The sequence below is a fragment of the Plectropomus leopardus genome, chromosome 20, assembly GCF_026936395.1.
Source record: "Plectropomus leopardus strain MGB_pleo_1.0 chromosome 20, ASM2693639v1, whole genome shotgun sequence".
NCBI classification, from domain to species: domain Eukaryota; kingdom Metazoa; phylum Chordata; class Actinopteri; order Perciformes; family Serranidae; genus Plectropomus; species Plectropomus leopardus.
In genome coordinates, this window is record NC_142195.1 from 5138852 (window position 1) to 5159876 (window position 21025).

At 37.3% G+C, this 21025-nt stretch overlaps 1 long non-coding RNA gene across 2 annotated transcripts; it reads right to left on the minus strand.

Annotated features, from left to right (window-relative positions):
- Positions 1-792: 792 nt before the first annotated feature.
- On the minus strand, positions 793-16703 carry LOC121938654 (uncharacterized). 2 transcript variants are annotated; one of them, XR_015775266.1, is made up of 7 exons: positions 16518-16691; positions 5742-6550; positions 5587-5652; positions 5173-5485; positions 2262-2356; positions 998-1035; positions 793-837 (listed from the first exon to the last, which is right to left on the minus strand). It is a non-coding gene; the product is annotated as an uncharacterized LOC121938654 (long non-coding RNA). The 2 variants fall into 2 exon arrangements; XR_015775265.1 differs by lacking the exons at positions 793-837; positions 998-1035; positions 2262-2356 and having other exon boundaries at positions 5040-5485; positions 16518-16703.
- Between the last annotated feature and the right edge of the window lie 4322 nt (positions 16704-21025).

Consider the following 21025-nt stretch of genomic DNA (forward strand, 5'->3'; position numbering starts at 1 on the left):
ACAAACAAACAAACAAAAAATACAGAAACCAGGACATCCAGTATGTGCAAACCTCATGGAACCAACAGAGCTCCTAAAAAGTAATTTAAAGCCTGTCTTATTGTTAAAGTAAGACAGGCTTTAAATTACTAAATAACAACCCCCCAAAAAAAAGGACATCCAGTATGTGCAAGTCTCACGGAACCAACAAAGCTCCCCAAACGTAGTTTGAAGTCTGCCTAACCTAAAAAAAACCCAAAACATACAAACAAACAAACAAACAAACAAAAAATACAGAAACCAGGACATCCAGTATGTGCAAGCCTCATGGAACCAACAGAGCTCCTAAAAAGTAGTTTAGAGTCTGTCTAAAATAAAAAAGAACTAAAAAAAACAACAAAAAACAGGACATCCAATATGAGCGAACCTCATGGGACCAACAAAGCATATTTAAAGTCTACCTGACATCAAGCACTCTGAACTGTATACTTACCAAACATCTATCATCAGCAACCCAAAATGCATTAATATGGCCAAAAAGGTAAGTAACTCTATAATATATGTCATATTCATAATATTCAATAATAATAATTTAGTATTTGTTTCACTAACATTTGTTTTTCTTCCCAACAGCAAAAAAAGTAAGTATGACATTCTAACTTATACAAGATAAGTTATATACGTATATAATATAAATACAGAACGTAATGTAAACTATCGTGTACGCCAGCTACATATTGTACACAAAGCCTGTTTGTTCATATAATAGCACTCATTTAATGCTCCAAAGATCATCAGTTGTCAGTTTTACTCACTGTTTTTTATGTTCTCTCTTTCACATCACTGCCTGAGCTGCTGCTGTTCAACATGGATGAAAAAAGTAAGTATGAGCTTCTGACTTTTAAAAAAAGTGACTTAAAATAGGATATTATAGAAGGACATAGAAAGTAATTAATGTAATTGTATGTGCCCATTTATCCATTGATTCAATAATTCAAAGATTATTTGTCTTACTAACCATTTTGGGTTCCCTCTCTTACTCCACGACCTAAACAGCTGTTCACCACAGACAGAAAAGATAAGTGTGAGCTTACTAACTAACATTTGTGTCTTTGACAAATTTATTTTACTGCGTTTTCTAGTCTTACTGACCATTTCTGATTTTACTCTTATCTTTTACAACCACCTGTGCTGCTGCAGATCACCGTGGACACAAAAAGTAAGTACTGACTTGTGAAGAAAGTGACTTAGAATAATCTGCAATATAAAACAGACAGTAATATTATGTGACCTACCTTATATCTGTATACTACATCTGTTTGTTCAAATAATACCAATTATTTAGTCATTCAAAGATGACTTTTCTGTCTCACTAACCGTTATTTATTTTTCCTCTCTCACACCATCACCTGAGTGCTGCTGTTCACTTAGGACACCAAAGGTGAGCGTGAGCTTCCTCCTTTACCTTTTTTCTTTGATATGTTTATTTTAATAACACAGATTTCTCAAATTTCTTGTTTCATGAACCATTTTTGACTTGACTGAACTGCTGCTGTTCGCAGTGGACGGTAGAAGTGAATATAAGCTAACTAATTAACCTTTTCTTTTTCTTTGACAAGTTTATTTTACTTACTTTGATTTCACATTTACTAATCATTTTGACTCCACTTTTATCTCACTCTATCTGAGCTGCTGCTGTTCACTGTGGATACAAACCGTGAGTGTGAGCTTTTAATTAAACTTTTTTCTTTGGTAAGATTATTTCATTGACTCAGATTTCTAGTTTACTTACAATTTATGACTTTACTTTTATCTTACTCCACCACCTGACCAGTTTCAGTTTACCATAGACAAAATAGGTAAAATAGGTAAGTGTAAGCTCACTTTTTAACATTCTTTTTCTTTGACAAGTTCATTTTATCCATACTTATCCGATAATTTGAAAATTGGTAATTTGTTTAATATTAACATTCTTCATCATATTTAACTTTATATCCTACTTCACCACCACCGGAGCTGCTGTTGTTTAGTGTGGGCTAAAAAAAGGTGAGTTTTTTTCTACATGTAATATAATTGATTAAATACATTTTATTTGCATAAATATTATTTGCCTCATAAACCCTTATTTCTTTTTCTCCACCTCCTGAGCTGCTGACTTTTCACTGTGGACTTCAGGATGAGAATGAACTCCTCATTTACATAAAGATAAATCATTTATGGTATTGTGTAAATTGGCCATGTATGCACTTTTCTGTTATTTAATAGATTAAAGATAATCTTACTGTCAGTCAGCAGGATGATGTGCACCGCTCCAACATCCACATAGGAAGCAGCGGAGGAGGAAGACCCAGTCTCAGCGTTCCTGAAGCACATCCACCTTGACGACAAAGAGGAAATGCTTACATCCGACCCACAGGACAAGCGGGAGAGCAGACAGAGGTAAAAATTAATGACAACATTTACAGACGTCTCCTGCAAGTCTTATTTAGTAACTCAAAGATGATTAATGCTACTCTTTCTATTGTTCTTTATTTTTTTTAATTCCTGCAGAGCATCCAGTGTTGCCTTCACTAGACAGCAGCAGATAGGTGCTCGTCTGTGTTTCAGTCCACCAAGTAAGGATCTTAATATTACAATAACTGCCATACATTAGCATATGCTGAGGATATTCAAACTTTTCTCCATATATTGAATTACAGTCAGCATAAACGATAAACCCCTTAGATGTTTTCTATACTAAAATAACCTGTAGCAGATTAATTCTTGATAACCTGAGAAAATTAGGTTGCTTTTTTTTTCCAAAAACAGAGAGTCGGAAACATATGGCCTAGAAATTTGCATGAAATCAGTAAAAAATACAAGAAAATTACCTAATAATAAACAAAAACAAGAAAAGTCAAAGTCAGTGAATTAAAATATATTGATATATGTAGAATCATTTTTCTGTAACATAATTTTAAGTACATTATTATTATAAATAATAGTTTTTTGTACATTTTCCCTAGTTTTTTGATCATTTTCTTATCATACTTGCCCATTTAAAAAAATAAACTAATTTCCAGGTCATTTTCTTGACACCATATACTATTTTTGGGCAAGTTTCTTGTTGCCTTTTCCCCACATGTTTTTGAAAGTAACAAAACCCAATTTGCTCAGTTTTGAGGATTAAAAAGCTTGTGAGAAGCATCTGAATGCAGCATAACAGAATTGATGAGGATCAAGATTTTAAAGGGTTAATAACATTAAATTAAAAGACGGTTCGTCATTTAACAGTCCATTAGTGTGACAGCATTTTGGAGAACACTGATGCTGTTAGCAGACATGTTATATTTCCTTACATAACACAAAGAGCACAAACAGATGTATTTGTTTCAGGACAGGACTCCTCTTCTGTCCAAGAGCTCCTGAGAGTCAACATGAACCCTTCGACACAAAGCCGCCATCCCAGCCGTCCACCGAGCACGCTCCAAGCCCGTTTAGACCCGGCATTAACATGCGTTTGGGTGATCCAACATGGGTACATTTTAGAGCAGAAACCCCTTGTCACCAAAACCACCATGTCCTGCACTGATGTCCCTGTCCAAAAGATCTCTGGTCATATGTGTCCCAGTCCACCTCGGCAGGTAGTTTGAGTCATCGGATCACAGTATGTCTTGGTGGTTGTTTACACCTGTATTTAGCAGTGTACACATGTGATCTGATCACCAAGAACGCATGTTATCACCAGGTGTCAGCAGGCTCAATGCTGCCATCATTTCTTTAATTTAGTCAGATGTTTGCTGTTGCATTTAATAAAACACTCAAAGTGTTACTATGTTTTATGAGATTTCTTTGAACTTAAGTGATGTTGAGTTCATGTGAAGCTGTAAAAAAAAGTTAGTCATAAAATGTATTATTTACTAAAATGCAGCTTGAACAGTTTTGACAGCAGGAGTCTCTTTAAACGAGCAGCGACACCGAGTCACGACGATTACTGTGTCATTTTAGCCTGCTTTTCCAAACTGGGGGTGTGCTGACTGACATCTACTGTATGTAAAACACTGATTATGGATAAATAATCCATACAAACCCACTTCAAAAAAATCCGAACTATCCCTTTAGGCTGAGGTAAACTCAAGACTAGATGATGTCCTGCTGTCAAGTACTTTCAAGGTCATTTCTTAGACCCTTAGGGAATGTGGATAATTGTCTTAATTACCAGCAAAAGCACACTCAGCTACTCAATAATAATAATAATAATAATAATAATAATAATAATAATATATATATATATATATATATATATATATATATACACACACACACACACACACATATATATATTCCTTATAAACCTTTTGAAACCTGAGCAAATAAGCTTGGTTTCTTTCAAAAGCATGGCAAAAGGCAAGTTAATAACAACATATAACATAACAACAACAACAACAACAACAACAACAACAACAACAACAATAATAATAATAATGATAATAAAAACAATCAGTATTAATGCTTTTATTATTATTATTATTATTATTATTAGTAGTAGTAGTAGTAGTAGTAGTAGTAGTAGTAGTAGCAGTGGTAGTAATATTGTGTAAGATAATTTTCAGTATATAATTATGACAATTCTAAATATAGTTGTGTGGACATTTTCCCTATCTTATTTATATTTTTCAAGTCCTTACTTGCAATTTGCGGGGCCTTCATAGCCAAGTTGCTCATTGCCGGTTTTCCCATGTTTTCAGGATTCAACGTGTTAAATATAAAAGATTTTATATTTTCCTTAGCAGGAAGCCGGAACCAAAGTGAGGGATGGCAACCGCATTGTTGACGTGACCCACTTGCGCATGCGTAAAAATACCAAAACACCGATTGTAAAAGTGTCGCCGCTTGTGGATAATGACATAAAACAATGAATTTTCAAGTGTTACACCCGCTCAAGTACTAGTCTTTTAAAAAGGACAGTCACAGAGGTAAGTGATAGCGAATATTTATTACAAAAGCTCAGCTTACAAATCAGTTTCTCTCACATTACCCGCGTCCCAGCTTAACTCCCAATTACGCAAACAGAAAGGGGGGTAAGTTTCCAATAACACCAATGCACTGCAATCCTTAGGTCTGCACTCGAAAGAGTTAACACAGTTTACACACGTGAATCTTTTCACAGCACACTGCACACTATGAATTTGCACTCCAAGAGTTCTCACTCACAATTTACACGCGTGAATGTACTCGCTGCACACTTTGCACACCTTAGGCCCTCTCTGGCAGCCTGACCGGGAGTAAGCTGGGTACTGGTGATGAGGGGGAAGCAGCTGACAAGAAAAAGACAAACAAACAAACATAAAGAAAGAAAAGAAAAGAAAAGAAACTAGTCCGCCCGACGGGCAACAGCCATCTCTTTTTTTGCCCCGTACCGGCTCACTTGCCAGGGCGGACTAGACACAGGAAAAAAAGCCGAAAGAAACAAAACGAACCAAAACAAATGATTCCCGGCAAGAGCAGCGTATGGACCACTGATGCTCTGCAAGGAAACACATCAACAATTTAAAAACACTTTATTACAAAAACGTATTAAAATACACACCAATTAAAATATGAAAGCTACGACCAAATTTAAAATACCTGGTACGTCGGTGATAAACTTCCCTACCGACTACCAGCCGCCTTCAACCCAGCGAGGAAACAGGTCTGAAAGTAATAAAAACATTAAATGTAATGCGTGCTAAACACGACATCATCAACCAACACTCACCTGCAGACAAACAAAATCCGCCTACCTGTCTTCCTGCAGCCCGTGCCTTCTGCACGCCTGTGTGGAATGAGGTGTGCACCTGCCTCATTCCACCGGCACAAACCAACAGCGGAACCTCTGTTCCTCCTACAGGTACATGTATTTATAGGGTCCCTGACTGGCGCACCTATCACCTAGATTTCGATGCTTTTAGCCTTTCTGGTTGTACAACTGGCCCGAGAAAGTTCTCTTTTGACTCACAGATATGGAAATATTGATGAGATCTATCTATCTATCTATCTATCTATCTATCTATCTATCTATCTATCTATCTATCTATCTATCTATACATTCTTATCTTCTCCCCCATAAAAGAAAAAAAAAGTAAAAATAGTCAGAACTATATTACTTATGGTACAAAACAAAACAAATGATGAAAAGGAGTTTATAAGGAATATTATACAATTTAAAGTTATTTTATCTGTAAAAAAAAAATTGCAAATGTCACTGCAAAGAAAACTATTCATTGTACCAATAAACAGTTCACAGTATAAGATATATTCAGTTTTTTTGAAGCTTGTTGTTGAACACGGTTCACAAACACCCCAGGCCAACATGACCTCTCCCTCTATGAACTGTAACTGTTTTTGTGCATTTTTTTTCAAATCCAAGCGTAAAAGGATCAGTGGAAATATCAAAAATCTGACTAAAATTCCAAAATATTACTGTAAGTGAAGTGAGAGAGAGGCTTCTGGCAACATGAGATTTTTCACATGTTGACATTGTAGCGTCTGTCTCTTCTACTGCAGGCGAAGCCACTCAGCTGCATTTCACGCCTCCCTTCCTTCAGAAAACCTGAAATTAAAGAATACAGACGTATGAAGCCATGGATACATGAACCTGCTGGGACACTGATGAGCAAATATGATCTGCTGGACCCATAAAAAAAACTGTCACCTCACCTCACCACCTGTGACCCCCTCACCTCTGTGCATTGTGTACAGCAGGGGTCGGCAACCTTTACTATCAAAGGAGCCATTTCTGGCCCAAAACAAACAAAAAAAATCTGTCTGGAGCCGCAGGTAACACAACACATAGTCAAACTAGCCTATCAATATTATTAATGGGTCTATATGAGCATTCATTAATATGTTTTACCACTATTTATTATTTTTTGTTACATTAACTTTGCAGTGTTGGTGGTAAAAATTAAAAGATCTATTCATGCACTATTATTATTATCTATATGCATTATTAACTTCTTCATTTTCCTCTGAGACTTCTCCTATCTTGGATTTGGAATCCATAGCTAGTCAAGCTTTTTTGATTCAGGAGCATCCACCGCCTTTGAAATTTGGCAAAATTAAGCAGAAAAGGATGAAAGAAGGAGGAAAAAATCCAGAAATATGATGCATATTTTAGTTAATGAAATGCTAATACATTTTCATATTCTGTGTACAGGCTACATATTTTTGCAACTGAAAAATTGAATGAAAATCTTTTAAAAAATAATCGCCATTCATTTCCATATAATTTTTAGTCAGAGACACAGGAGCCACTGGAGAGGGGCTAAAGAGCCGCATGTGGCTCTAGAGCCACAGGTTGCCCACCCCTGGTGTACAGTATTCCTATGCTGGCTCCAAGATTTTCTGTTACTGTCATTTTATCAAACACAAATCCATTTAGGAACATGCGTCACATTAGCACAAAGCTCAATCAATGTAGGTCTTCAATTATATTTAAATGAAGGACCCATCTTCAACGCAGGTTATAAAGCAGCACTCAGCTGAATACAATCAGGGTATTATCAAAAATTGAGGGGAAATGTCCAAAAAATATGTACATTTATAATTCTCTTAATTATGTATTTAGAGTTGTGTTACAGAAAAACATGAACTAGCACTTTCTTGAAGTCATTTTCTTGTTTTGTTTTATTTTGTCTTGTTTTTTTCCTTTTTTGTGCTCATTTTCAGGTAATTTTCTAGTAACCTTTTACTATTTTACTAATTTCTTTTTTTTTTTGTGAAGTTGCTCATCGCCCTCTTCCAATGTTTTTGAAAGAAATCAGGCCAATTTGCTCAGGTGGCCTAAGAAACACTGATTGAATTTTGTCATGATGTTATACAATAAAGTCACATTTACTGTGTGCACACATTCCTGTTGTCAACTTTTAATTTGACGTTTGTGTCAGGTTGGTTTGAAGTGTAGTGACCTGAGGGTGTGTGCTCATCATTATTATTATTTATATATTTAGACTCGAAAATCATTGAGGATGAGCCCTCATTTACAATGATGTTGAGCAGATAAAAATAATGACAGGCAAGATTAACAAAATAATAATAGATAAAAAAAAAGGGCATACAATCAATCAGTAATATTTAGCTCAAAATCAGTTAAAACAGGCGCAATCAGAAATAAAGAATCTAACAGTTAAAGACCGTAAAATGACTATAGGTAATGTAACAGCTCTTTCTGCCTGTTTCTTAACGAAAGCCCAACATCTATCATCCACTGCGTCGTCTCGCTCACGCACGTGCGTCAGTAAAAGTCATGGAAACTGAACATGTTCTAAGAAGCTCTATAAAAGCCGCCGGACTTCGAGAATCCTCATTTGCACTTGGACTTGATACGAGTTGACCTGCAAAACCCGTCTGCTGTAAAGTTGGAAACAACGTCTACAGAAGAAATTGTTGGATATCTGAGCTGAAAACTACACCTGAAGCTACCTGCTGAAAGATGGCGTCCGGACCCCCCGCGGAGGAGCACCTGCTGGCCCGTATCAGGCGTTGGATCGCCTCCTTTGCTAGTAAGACACCTTGTTATATCATGTCAAATGTAGTTTTGGGGATTTATTGATTAATGTTGCACATTTAGCTCACTTATGAGAGAATTTCGCCAAAAAAATGCATTTAATTATGGTAAATTACTGAATTTGAGGAGAGTCTATTAACAAAATGCTAATTGACCTGTTAGCAAAACACAGCTTTTGGTGATACTCGATGTTTTTCGGTGTAAAATGATTTTTATGAATTGAATTTACTAAATTTGGCGGGAGAAGTGTGGAATGTGTTAATGGTGGTGTATTGATTCTGAGACACTGATATTTTTGTTTGATAATTGTGAATTTTCCAAAATTTTTGTCGAAATTTAATGAAACAAAATGGCGACGGGGCCATTTTTCGAAAAATGCAAAAAGGGCCATTTTTCGAAAAATGCAGAAAAGATTTGTTGATCTTGAGCGCCATGGAGACGATGGAAGGTGTGGGAGCGCAAGTCCAGACGTCAGAACGCGCAGGTGTAAACAAACCGGGGCACGTTTCTCTGTGTAGATTGTGTAGAGCGTTGAGGCTGCTGTTGTCTGGTCCTTTTAAAGTTTAAATTTATCACATAATTTGATACATTTTCGTTCAAATTCCTTAAAAATGCACAAACAGGTTGCTATATTACTCTGAGTCTGAATGAGAATTGACTTAAAGTGTTTGACAGTTTTTGGACCTAAAGGCGCTCAGTGATCACTCAGAGCTCATACTTAAAATATCACTATTATCAGAACATTACGATATGCTTTGCTCGTTCATGTGGTATTTTCTTATGAAAGTAATCGATGAGTTATTTTTCGTGCTGTGACTGCGCGTCCTGCATCCAAAGTGTCACCGTCTCCTCCGTGCTGCATGATTTGAACTCATAAATTGAGAGAGCGACTTTAACTAAATATCAACAATTAGTGTGCCAAAAAAAAACCCCCACCGGTTTTGTTTGGTTAATTTAGGAGAAGTCCTGTTTATGATGCATGATTTCATGAGGTCGCCTGCGTTTTTACCGTGCGTAATTACGCACGCAGGTCTTTGCGCTCAAACTTTCCGGTTAGTGTTTTACACAGCTTATCTCGGGGGGATTAGACACTCTTGGAAAACTGCACTTCCAACATCTATTTTTGAAACAGCATTGTTGTTGATTTTGCGTCATTTCGTGGAGGGTTTCATGTTTTATTGTGCGTAACTGCGCACGTGGGTCTGTTCGCTCAAACCTTTACTTAGTTTATCTTGGAGGGGGAATTACATCCTCATTAGTGTCAAACCATCTCTTGTCTCTACATCACTGTACTATATATGATGCAACATGAAAGAATTGCGGCATTTCGTTCTGATTACTATTATACCAGTCTGACTTCTGTTGTGGTTATAAGGAATAAGATGCATTTTCATAGGCAAAAGCAGGAATGCAAACAGGAATGTTGAACTGTGGGTAGCACATTTGCATAGTCCACTTACAAATAAGTTTATCAAGATTTGTAACATTTAATCAGCCCGCTAATTGAGAATCAACAATTTAACTATTTTGCTTTGTCTGTAGATTTTTATCTATAGTATATATATATATATATGTGACAATTCACAACATATCCTAAGAATTATTTAGTTGAACTTGTACTATCTACTCAGTCCAAGTACAACTACATTATTTTGTGAGTATATAGGTATATTCATGAATTGTCACATACAGATAATCTGATAAACATCAACATAAAGCAAAATAGCTGAATTGTTGATTCTAAACTAATACTGTAAAATGTGACAAGTTTATATTTTTAAAAAATCTAGGAAACAAATTGCCATGAAAAATATAACTATTAATCTCAATTTATGTTTACTTTTTTGTGAGGTTTACTTACATTTTTAATGTTGCAACTTATTAATGACAAGTGTAATCAAATCAATCTTTCTCAGTCTAAGCGATGTCAGTAAAAGTTCACTGTGCCATTTCAAAATTGCAAGAAAAGCACTTCCTGGACTCAAAGTCACTCTGTTCGAGGTGCTCTTTGGGTAGGGATACACCGAGACTTGAAAAGTCAAAAGAAAACTCCAAGGAATCATCTTTATGTTAAAATGCATGTATTTTTTACAGCATAGTAATGTTGCACCTTCAAAACACACTCCGCTGAGTTTCATGTTTCATGTCGGAGTGTTTTTAAGGTGCAAAATGACTATGCCTTAAAAACAAATGCATTTCAACAAGAGGGCCTTGGAGTTTTCTATATATTTTTCAAGTTATTTTGCTATATATCTGCATTGTGCCGGCTGCATACTACTCATTCATATTTGTATCTTCTTAAACATGTTAACAAAACTAGCAGAAACTTCATCATTCGCAAAATCCTTTTTGGCATGATCAAGTTCAAGTCAAACTAACTTGGTTTTCTGACGCTGCTAACACTAAGAAAGAATGAGGTAATTTAACCTGTCATTTTGAAATTGCAACAACTTCACAAAAAAAGTAAATACAGCTTAGTAAGTAAAGTAACCAGATTTAAGATTAATAGTTATATGTTCTTTCTTTTTCCAATAAAATGGGTTTCCAAGATTATTTCTCCAGAATTTACAGTGTATGGAGTATATGTGTCAATTTACTACATATTTTTAGAATAATTTAACTGAACTATCTACTCAGTCCAAATTCAGCTAAATTACTCTGTGAGTATGTAGGCATATTCATGAATTGTCACATACAGATAATCCGAAAAAACAATAATTTGTTGAGATGTCACAAATGCTTTCTGTAGGTGGACTACCAAAAGTCCACAGAATTGTCTGATGCAAATGAAGGTTAAATGAACTGATTCCTCTCTCACTGAGCAGAGACAGTACTGAATGTCATATCTGACTGAACACAAGTCAGCCTTAGTCACTTTAGCTATAATATATATTTAAACTGAGTTCAATGATTTGAGACACATGTCATATAGGAATTGAAATAATAAATAAACAAATACTTACAATAAATAAATACACAGCTCATATCAGCTTGCTTGCGGCACCAAGTAAGTATAAAAAAGAGGTAAAGGGGGCATTAACTGTTTAAAATGCTGCTTTTACGCAACAATAAATGTTGCATTGTCCAGCTTTCTAAGTTGCTAGATTATTGGTACTTATGATGGCTCTGCAGAGGCTCAGATTTTTTCCTCCTTTGAGAAACTCTGCCGACAATCTGGCAGGCAGTCGAGTTGTGTAGGCCAAACTGATCCTCATCACCCCTCTGGAAACAGATGGTAGCATAAAACCTCAGGGCCAAAAGTGATACAGCTGCATTTCTGTCACTGCCATGCTTGATCAGTTAACCCAAATTTACATAAAGCTATAGAATTAAATTGAATTTAGGTTTAGAGCAAAAACTAAACTGAGATATAATCTTCCTTAAACTTATGTTGAAATTTGGTGCAATAGAATTGAAACTTACAACGTGATTTATTCAGGTTTACAAGTTAATCCTTGTTGGTACAATCCAGCATAAGAATACAAAGTTGGTATTTCCCAAAGAAATTGGGGCAAGCTGAGAGTTTACTGATCATATTTGCTTTTGTTTTGTGAAGTGGAAAATGTGAAATATTAAAAATATGTTTTCTTCCCCAGCTGGCTCCTTTTGGCCATTGAGCACTGCACCCCCTGAGAGACCCCCCGATGAGCCAGTCCTGCCTGACTACCAGGACGAGGAGGAAGAGGTTGGCGGTGTCGAGGCGGATGACGTGGACGGGCTTCAGGAGGCAGAGCCTCCGAGAGGTAACGTAGAGGGTCAGCAGCCGTTCCCACCTGCACACCCAGCTGTTCCCTTCCCTGCTCACTACCCTGTTCCCCTTGCTTTTCCCCCTGGTGTTCCTTTCCCTTATCCCCATGCTGCTAATAACTTTGCTCCTCACCCCTTTGCTCCTCCTCCTAATCACTATGCTCCTCACCCCTATGCTCCTCCTGCTTATCACTATGCTCCTCACCCCTATGCTCGTCCTGCTTATCACTATGCTCCTCACCCCTATGCTCCTCCTGCTTATCACTATGCTCCTCCTGCTAATCACTATGCTCCTCACCCCTATGCTCCTCCTGCTAATCACTATGCTCCTCACCCCTATGCTCCTCCTGCTATTCACTATGCTATTCGCAATGCTCTCCCTGCAAATTACTTTGCTCCTCAAGCTCCTCGCCCCTATGCTCCTCCTGCTATTCACTATGCTATTCGCAATGCTCTTTCTGCAAATTACTTTGCTCCTCAAGCTCCTCGCAATGTTCCTCTTGCTTTCCCTCACGCTGAACATGAGGACATCCGTTATGGTGACCCTTATGATCATGGTGATGCTTTTGATGCTTTCCTTGATGCTGACCCTCATGCTATGCCTATGCCTGTTGGTGCTGCTGTTGAGAACATGCTTCACAGGGCTGATTATTGGGAACCTGAAGAGTACACGTCCTCTGAGATCTCCGAGTTCAGTGTATTGGCGGCTTTTGAGGACCCTGAGTTGGACATTGAGGACATCGGGCCCATCTCCCAAGAAGATGCTTCCGAGGAGCTTGAAGATGCAGTGGTTCCTGGACCTTCTGGCGTTGGCTCCTCCATGAAGAGAGACAGAGAAGAGAGCGAGGAGGAGGAGGAGGAGGAGGAGGAAGAGGAGGAGGAGGCTGACGCGAAGAGGCGAAGGTGGGCTGAAGACAGCGACTGGGATTGAGTCTAGGATGAATGGGCAGAATTTCTTGCTTGAAACATCAGAGCAATCACTCATCTGCCCTTCATCACTTCCACTGCTCAGCAGGACCACTGATTCCTATGGCAGCCTTTGCGTCTGGCAGGGCTTCGACACCCCAAGTAGTGTCTTGCACCAGGAATTTTAGGAGTATCTCCTCATTCTTTGCACGGTGGATTGATCGACATTTTATTTCTTTCAGAGGGCCAGCTCTTGCGTCTAGCAAGGCCAGCAATGCCCCAGGTAGCCCTTGCGTCTGGCAGGGTTGTCGACACCCCGTGCATGTAGCCTTTGCGTCTGGCAGGGCTGAGGAAGACAAAGCAGCCTTTGCGTCTGGCAGGGCTGAGGAAGGCAAAGCAGCCTTTGCGTCTGGCAGGGCTGAGGAAGACAAAGCAGCCTTTGCGTCTGGCAGGGCTGTTTAAACTCCAGGTAGCGTCTTTGCACAAGGACATTTTTGAAGTATCCCCCGATTCTTTGCACGTTGGATCGATCAGCATTTCTTTCATCCTGAGGGCTGGTCTTTGCGTCTGGCAGGTCCAGCATTCCCCAGGTAGCCCTTGCGTCTGGCAGGGCTGTTGACATCCCGTGCATGTAGCCTTTGCGACTGGCAGGGCTGAAGAATCTTTGGCTTGGTTGCTGTTCAAATGAACACTACATTTCTTCTTGTAGCACCAGTGTCTCCTACTGCAAAACTGTACATGGCTCTCAACACTAAACATGTCACTAAAGATGACTCCACTAAAAGAAGAAGATGGATGAAAAAAGCACCTCATGGCACCTCACTCTCAGACCACCTGGACACCTAAAACCACAGAACAGCCAATATGTACAAACTAACAAAGCTCTCCAAAAGTAGTTTCTGCCTATCCTAAAAAAAACCCAGGACATCCAGTATGTGCAAGCCTTATGGACCCAACAAAGCTCCTAAAAAGTTATTTAAAGCCTGCCTTACTTTAAAAATAACCCCCCCCCCCCAAAAAAAAGGACATCCAGTATGTGCAAGTCTCAAGGAACCAACAAAGCTCCCCAAATGTAGTTTGAAGTCTGCCTAACTTAAAAAAAAAAAAACATACAAACAAAAAATACAGAAACCAGGACATCCAGTATGTGCAAGCCTTATGGACCCAACAAAGCTCCTAAAAAGTAATTTAAAGCCTGCCTTATTGTTAAAGTAAGACAGGCTTTAAATTACTAAATAACACCCCCCAAAAAAAAAGGACATCCAGCATGTGCAAGTCTCACAGAACCAACAAAGCTCCCCAAACGTAGTTTGAAGTCTGCCTAACCTAAAAAAAAAAAAAACATACAAACAAACAAACAAACAAAAAATACAGAAACCAGGACATCCAGTATGTGCAAACCTCATGGAACCAACAGAGCTCCTAAAAAGTAGTTTAGAGTCTGTCTAAAATACAAAAGAACTAAAAAAAAACAACAAAAAACAGGACATCCAATATGAGCGAACCTCATGGGACCAACAAAGCATATTTAAAGTCTACCTAACATCAAGCACTCTGAACTGTATACTTACCAAACATCTATCATCAGCAACCCAAAATGCGTTAATATGGCCAAAAAGGTAAAGTAACTCTATAAAATATGTCATATTCATAATATTCAATAATAATAATTTAGTATTTGTTTCACTAACATTTGTTTTTTTTCCCCAACAGCAAAAAAAGTAAGTATGACATTCTAACTTATACAAGATAAGTTATATACGTATATAATATAAATACAGAACGTAATGTAAACTATCGTGTACGCCAGCTACATATTGTACACAAAGCCTGTTTGTTCATATAATAGCACTCATTTAATGCTCCAAAGATCATCAGTTGTCAGTTTTACTCACTGTTTTTTATGTTCTCTCTTTCACATCACTGCCTGAGCTGCTGCTGTTCAACATGGATGAAAAAAGTAAGTATGAGCTTCTGACTTTTAAAAAAAGTGACTTAAAATAGGATATTATAGAAGGACATAGAAAGTAATTAATGTAATTGTATGTGCCCATTTATCCATTGATTCAATAATTCAAAGATTATTTGTCTTACTAACCATTTTGGGTTCCCTCTCTTACTCCACGACCTAAACAGCTGTTCACCACAGACAGAAAAGATAAGTGTGAGCTTACTAACATTTGTTTCTTTGACAAATTTATTTTACTGCGTTTTCTAGTCTTACTGACCATTTCTGATTTTACTCTTATCTTTTACAACCACCTGTGCTGCTGCAGATCACCGTGGACACAAAAAGTAAGTACTGACTTGTGGAGAAAGTGACTTAGAATAATCTGCAATATAAAACAGACAGTAATATTATGTGACCTACCTTATATCCGTATACTACATCTGTTTGTTCAAATAATACCAATTATTTAGTCATTCAAAGATGACTTTTCTGTCTCACTAACCGTTATTTATTTTTCCTCTCTCACGCCATCACCTGAGTGCTGCTGTTCACTTAGGACACCAAAGGTGAGCGTGAGCTTCCTCCTTTACCTTTTTTCTTTGATATGTTTATTTTAATAACACAGATTTCTCAAATTTCTTGTTTCATGAACCATTTTTGACTTGACTGAACTGCTGCTGTTCGCAGTGGACGGTAGAAGTGAATATAAGCTAACTAATTAACCTTTTCTTTTTCTTTGACAAGTTTATTTTACTTACTTTGATTTCACATTTACTAATCATTTTGACTCCACTTTTATCTCACTCTATCTGAGCTGCTGCTGTTCACTGTGGATACAAACCGTGAGTGTGAGCTTACGAATTAAACTTTTTTCTTTGGTAAGATTATTTCATTGACTCAGATTTCTAGTTTATTTACAATTTATGACTTTACTTTTATCTTACTCCACCACCTGACCAGTTTCAGTTTACCATAGACAAAATAGGTAAAATAGGTAAGTGTAAGCTCACTTTTTAACATTCTTTTTCTTTGACAAGTTCATTTTATCCATACTTATTCGATAATTTGAAAATTGGTAATTTGTTTAATATTAACATTCTTCATCATATTTAACTTTATCCTACTTCACCACCACCGGAGCTGCTGTTGTTTAGTGTGGGCTAAAAAAAAGGTGAGTTTTTTTCTCCATGTAATATAATTGATTAAATACATTTTATTTGCATAAATATTATTTGCCTTATAAACCCTTATTTCTTTTTCTCCACCTCGTGAGCTGCTGACTTTTCACTGTGGACTTCAGGATGAGAATGAACTCCTCATTTACATAAAGATAAATCATTTATGGTATTGTGTAAATTGGCCATGTACGCACTTTTCTGTTATTTCATAGATTAAAGATAATCTTACTGTCAGTCAGCAGGATGATGTGCACCGCTCCAACATCCACATAGGAAGCAGCGGAGGAGGAAGACCCAGTCTCAGCGTTCCTGAAGCACATCCACCTTGACGACAAAGAGGAAATGCTTACATCCGACCCACAGGACAAGCGGGAGAGCAGACAGAGGTAAAAATTAATGACAACATTTACAGACGTCTCCTGCAAGTCTTATTTAGTAATTCAAAGATGATTAATGCTACTCTTTCTATTGTTCTTTATTTTTTTTTAATTCCTGCAGAGCATCCTGTGTTGCCTTCACTAGACAGCAGCAGATAGGTGCTCGTCTGTGTTTCAGTCCACCAAGTAAGGATCTTAATATTACAATAACTGCCATACATTAGCATATGCTGAGGATATTCAAACTTTTCTCCATATATTGAATTACAGTCAGCATAAAAGATAAACCCCTTAGATGTTTTCTATACTAAAGTAACCTGTAGCAGATTAATTCTTTATAACCTGAGAAAATTAGGTTGCTTTTTTTCAAAAACAGAGAGTAGGAAACATATGGCCTAGAAATTTGCATGAAATCAGTAAAAAATACAAGAAAATTACCTAATAATAAGCAAAAACAAGAAAAGTCAAAGTCAGTGAATTAAAATATATTGATATATGTAGAATCATTTTTCTGTAACATAATTTTAAGTACATTATTATTATAAATAATAGTTTTTTGTACATTTTCCCTAGTTTTTTGATCATTTTCTTATCATACTTGCCCATTTAAAAAAATAAACTAATTTCCAGGTCATTTTCTTGACACCATATACTATTTTTGGGCAAGTTTCTTGTTGCCTTTTCCCCACATGTTTTTCAAAGTAACAAAACCCAATTTGCTCAGTTTTGAGGATTAAAAAGCTTGTGAGAAGCATCTGAATGCAGCATAACAGAATTGATGAGGATCAAGATTTTAAAGGGTTAATAACATTAAATTAAAAGACGGTTCGTCATTTAACAGTCCATTAGTGTGACAGAATTTTGGAGAACACTGATGCTGTTAGCAGACATGTTATATTTCCTTACATAACACAAAGAGCACAAACAGATGTATTTGTTTCAGGACAGGACTCCTCTTCTGTCCAAGAGCTCCTGAGAGTCAACATGAACCCTTCGACACAAAGCCGCCATCCCAGCCGTCCACCGAGCACACTCCAAGCCTCTTTAGACCCGGCATTAACATGCGTTTGGGTGATCCAACATGGGTACATTTTAGAGCATAAACCCCTTGTCACCAAAACCACCATGTCCTGCACTGATGTCCCTGTCCAAAAGATCTCTGGTCATATGTGTCCCAGTCCACCTCGGCAGGTAGTTTGAGTCATCGGATCACAGTATGTCTTGGTGGTTGTTTACACCTGTATTTAGCACTGTACACATGTGATCTGATCACCAACAACGCATGTTATCACCAGGTGTCAGCAGGCTCAATGCTGCCATCATTTCTTTAATTTAGTCAGATGTTTGCTGTTGCATTTAATAAAACACTGGTCTTTGCGTCTGGCAGGTCCAGCATTCCCCAGGTAGCCCTTGCGTCTGGCAGGGCTGTTGACATCCCGTGCATGTAGCCTTTGCGACTGGCAGGGCTGAAGAATCTTTGGCTTGGTTGCTGTTCAAATGAACACTACATTTCTTCTTGTAGCACCAGTGTCTCCTACTGCAAAACTGTACATGGCTCTCAACACTAAACATGTCACTAAAGATGACTCCACTAAAAGAAGAAGATAGATAAAAGCAGCAAAATATAAACAGAAGACAAGGCACCTCACTCTCAGATCATGTGGACACCAAAAAACACAGAACATCCAATATGAGTAATCCCTAATGAAGACGTGTAACCAATGAAGCTCCCTAAAGTTTAGTTAAAGTCAGCCTAAGCCCAAAATCTCCAAAATGAGCAAACCTCATGGGACCATCGGATTACCCAAGCTCCACAAAACAAGTTTAAAGTCTGTTTCACCTAAAAACACAGGACATCAATTATAAGCAAACCTCATGGACCGAACAAAGCTCCCTAAAATCACTTTAAGGCTGCCTAACCTAAAAACACAGGGCATCCAATATGAGCAAAGGGCTCAAAGGTTTAAATACTTGTGAAAGGTAGCTGAGCACAAGAAGACTGATCTCAATCCAGGTTTCAAAGAGTTAAAGTCTGCCAAACCTAAAACTACCAAACACCCAGCATGGAATTACCAAAGCTCACCAAAAGTAGTTTAAATTCTGCCTAACCTTACAAAACCAGAACATCCCACATGATCAAACCTCATTGGACCAACAAAGCTCCCGACAGTTTGGTTAAAGTCTGCCTAACATCAAGCACTCTTAGTGTTATTCTTCCTGAACATCTACCACCAGAAACCAAAAAATGCGGGCACAAAAGGTATAGAAACTATGTAAAATATACTATATTTATAATATTCAATAAATCAAAGAGTATTTGTTTCACTAACTTTTTCTTTATCTTCCTGTAGTCCGATGTCACTTCAGCATCTGAGCTGCTGTTGTTCACCACAGACGAATAAAAGTAAGCATGAACTTCTGACTTAGAAAAAAAAGTGACCCAGACTAGAATATCTTATGGTTTAAAGACAGAGAGTAAAGTTAACTATTGTTCAAACTAGCTACATATTGTATACAAAGACTGTTTGCTCACATAATAGCACTTATTCAGTAATTCAGAGATTATATGACTGTTTTGACTACTTTTTATGTTGCCTTCAGGATGTGGACGAAAAAAGTAAGCACCAGCTTCTGATTTAGAAAAAAAGTGACTTACAATAGAAAATAGTAAAAAGACAGGTAGTAATGAATGTTATAGTATGAGCTCTATACCACGCCTCTTTGTTTTTATTATATCATTTCCTTAATCACTTAAATTTAAGACTGAAAAAACAATATGTAAATTGTAAACATGGCTCTCAGAGTAATATAATTTATTTAGTGAGATCTTGAATTCTACAAAGATAAATAAAGTCACGTATGTTACTGTGTAAACTAGCCATGTATGCACCCGTTTACCCTCCTATTATCACTTCTTTAATCAATCAAATATTTTATGTTTTTCTCTCAGTCCGCAAGATGATGGAAGCATCCACTGTTACCTTCACGACAGAGAAGAAATGCTGACATCCGACCCACAGGACGAGCTGGAGAGCAGACAGACGTAACAGTTTATGAAAACATTAACAGACGTTTCCTGCAAGTCTTGATATTACTTACTGAATGATTCAAATATGATTAATGTCACTCATTCTGTTGTACTTTAAATATTTATTATTCATTTATTTTATAGAGACTCAACCTTCCTGCAACATAGCCAGTGTCACCTCGACAAGACAGCTGTAGAGAAGTCGTCGTCTCTGTTTCAAATAAGTGAGTATCTTTATATTACAGAAATAGCAACACATCAACATATACTTATGATATGTCTTATAACTAACATCTTAAAATACATTGTGTTATAGTGAGCGTTTTCTAAATTAAAATTACCCTGTGACACATTAATAATGTTAAATTAGAGATTATTTGGTCACTTGACAATCCGTTAGGGCAACCTCATTTTGGTTAAGATTGATGCGGGCAGCAGAAATTGTGTTATATTTCCGTCTTACATGACACAAAGAGCACTAAAAGATGTATTTGTTGTTGCAGGACAGAACTCCTTGTGTCCAGGTGCTCCTGAGAGTGGATGGGAACCAAACCACACAAAGCCACCATCCCAACCATCCACTGAGCACACACTGTCACACTCATCTGTAAACCTCAGTGGTTTACTAATGCATTCAATAAAATGCTCAGAAATATAAAGTGACACTATGTATTATGAGATTGATTTTTTTTACCTCAGTGAGTTCATGCAAAGCTTTTGTCATAAATAGTATACATGGCTAAAACGCTACTGAAACAGCTGTGACACCAGGAGTGTCTTTAAACAAAAGGTTACCCTGAGTTATATGGATTATTATGAGATTTGAAAGCATTGCCGCACACCCAGAAGCTGTGAGAAACCATCAGTGATTAGGTAGGTAAGAAGATGAACTCACTGGAGCGGCTGTAAACACTTCAGAAAGGAGAGAAGAAGGTCTTCAGCTGCTGCAAAACATCAAAAAGACACATGCACATAAACACATACTTTATATCAACACAAATCTATAAAGGTAACAGGACATTTAGACATTGAATTTACATATACCTAAATATGGTTTCCATACATTTTCAGTACTTCTGTTACCATGTTTATGTAACTCAGTTTGGTGTAACATAATTATTTTAATATTTCAGTAATTAAACATTATTTGGAATGTGTAAGACAAAAAGAAAGATGCTTCCTCCACAATAAGAAAAAATAACCATGCTTTAAGAAAGTAAATATTGAGAAAAATCATTGCTATGTTTGACCTGATGATGGCGTCAGAGGTAAGGCCTGGTGGCACAGCTGATCCCATGTAGGAGGCGGTTTAGCTCAGCTGTGGACAGAATG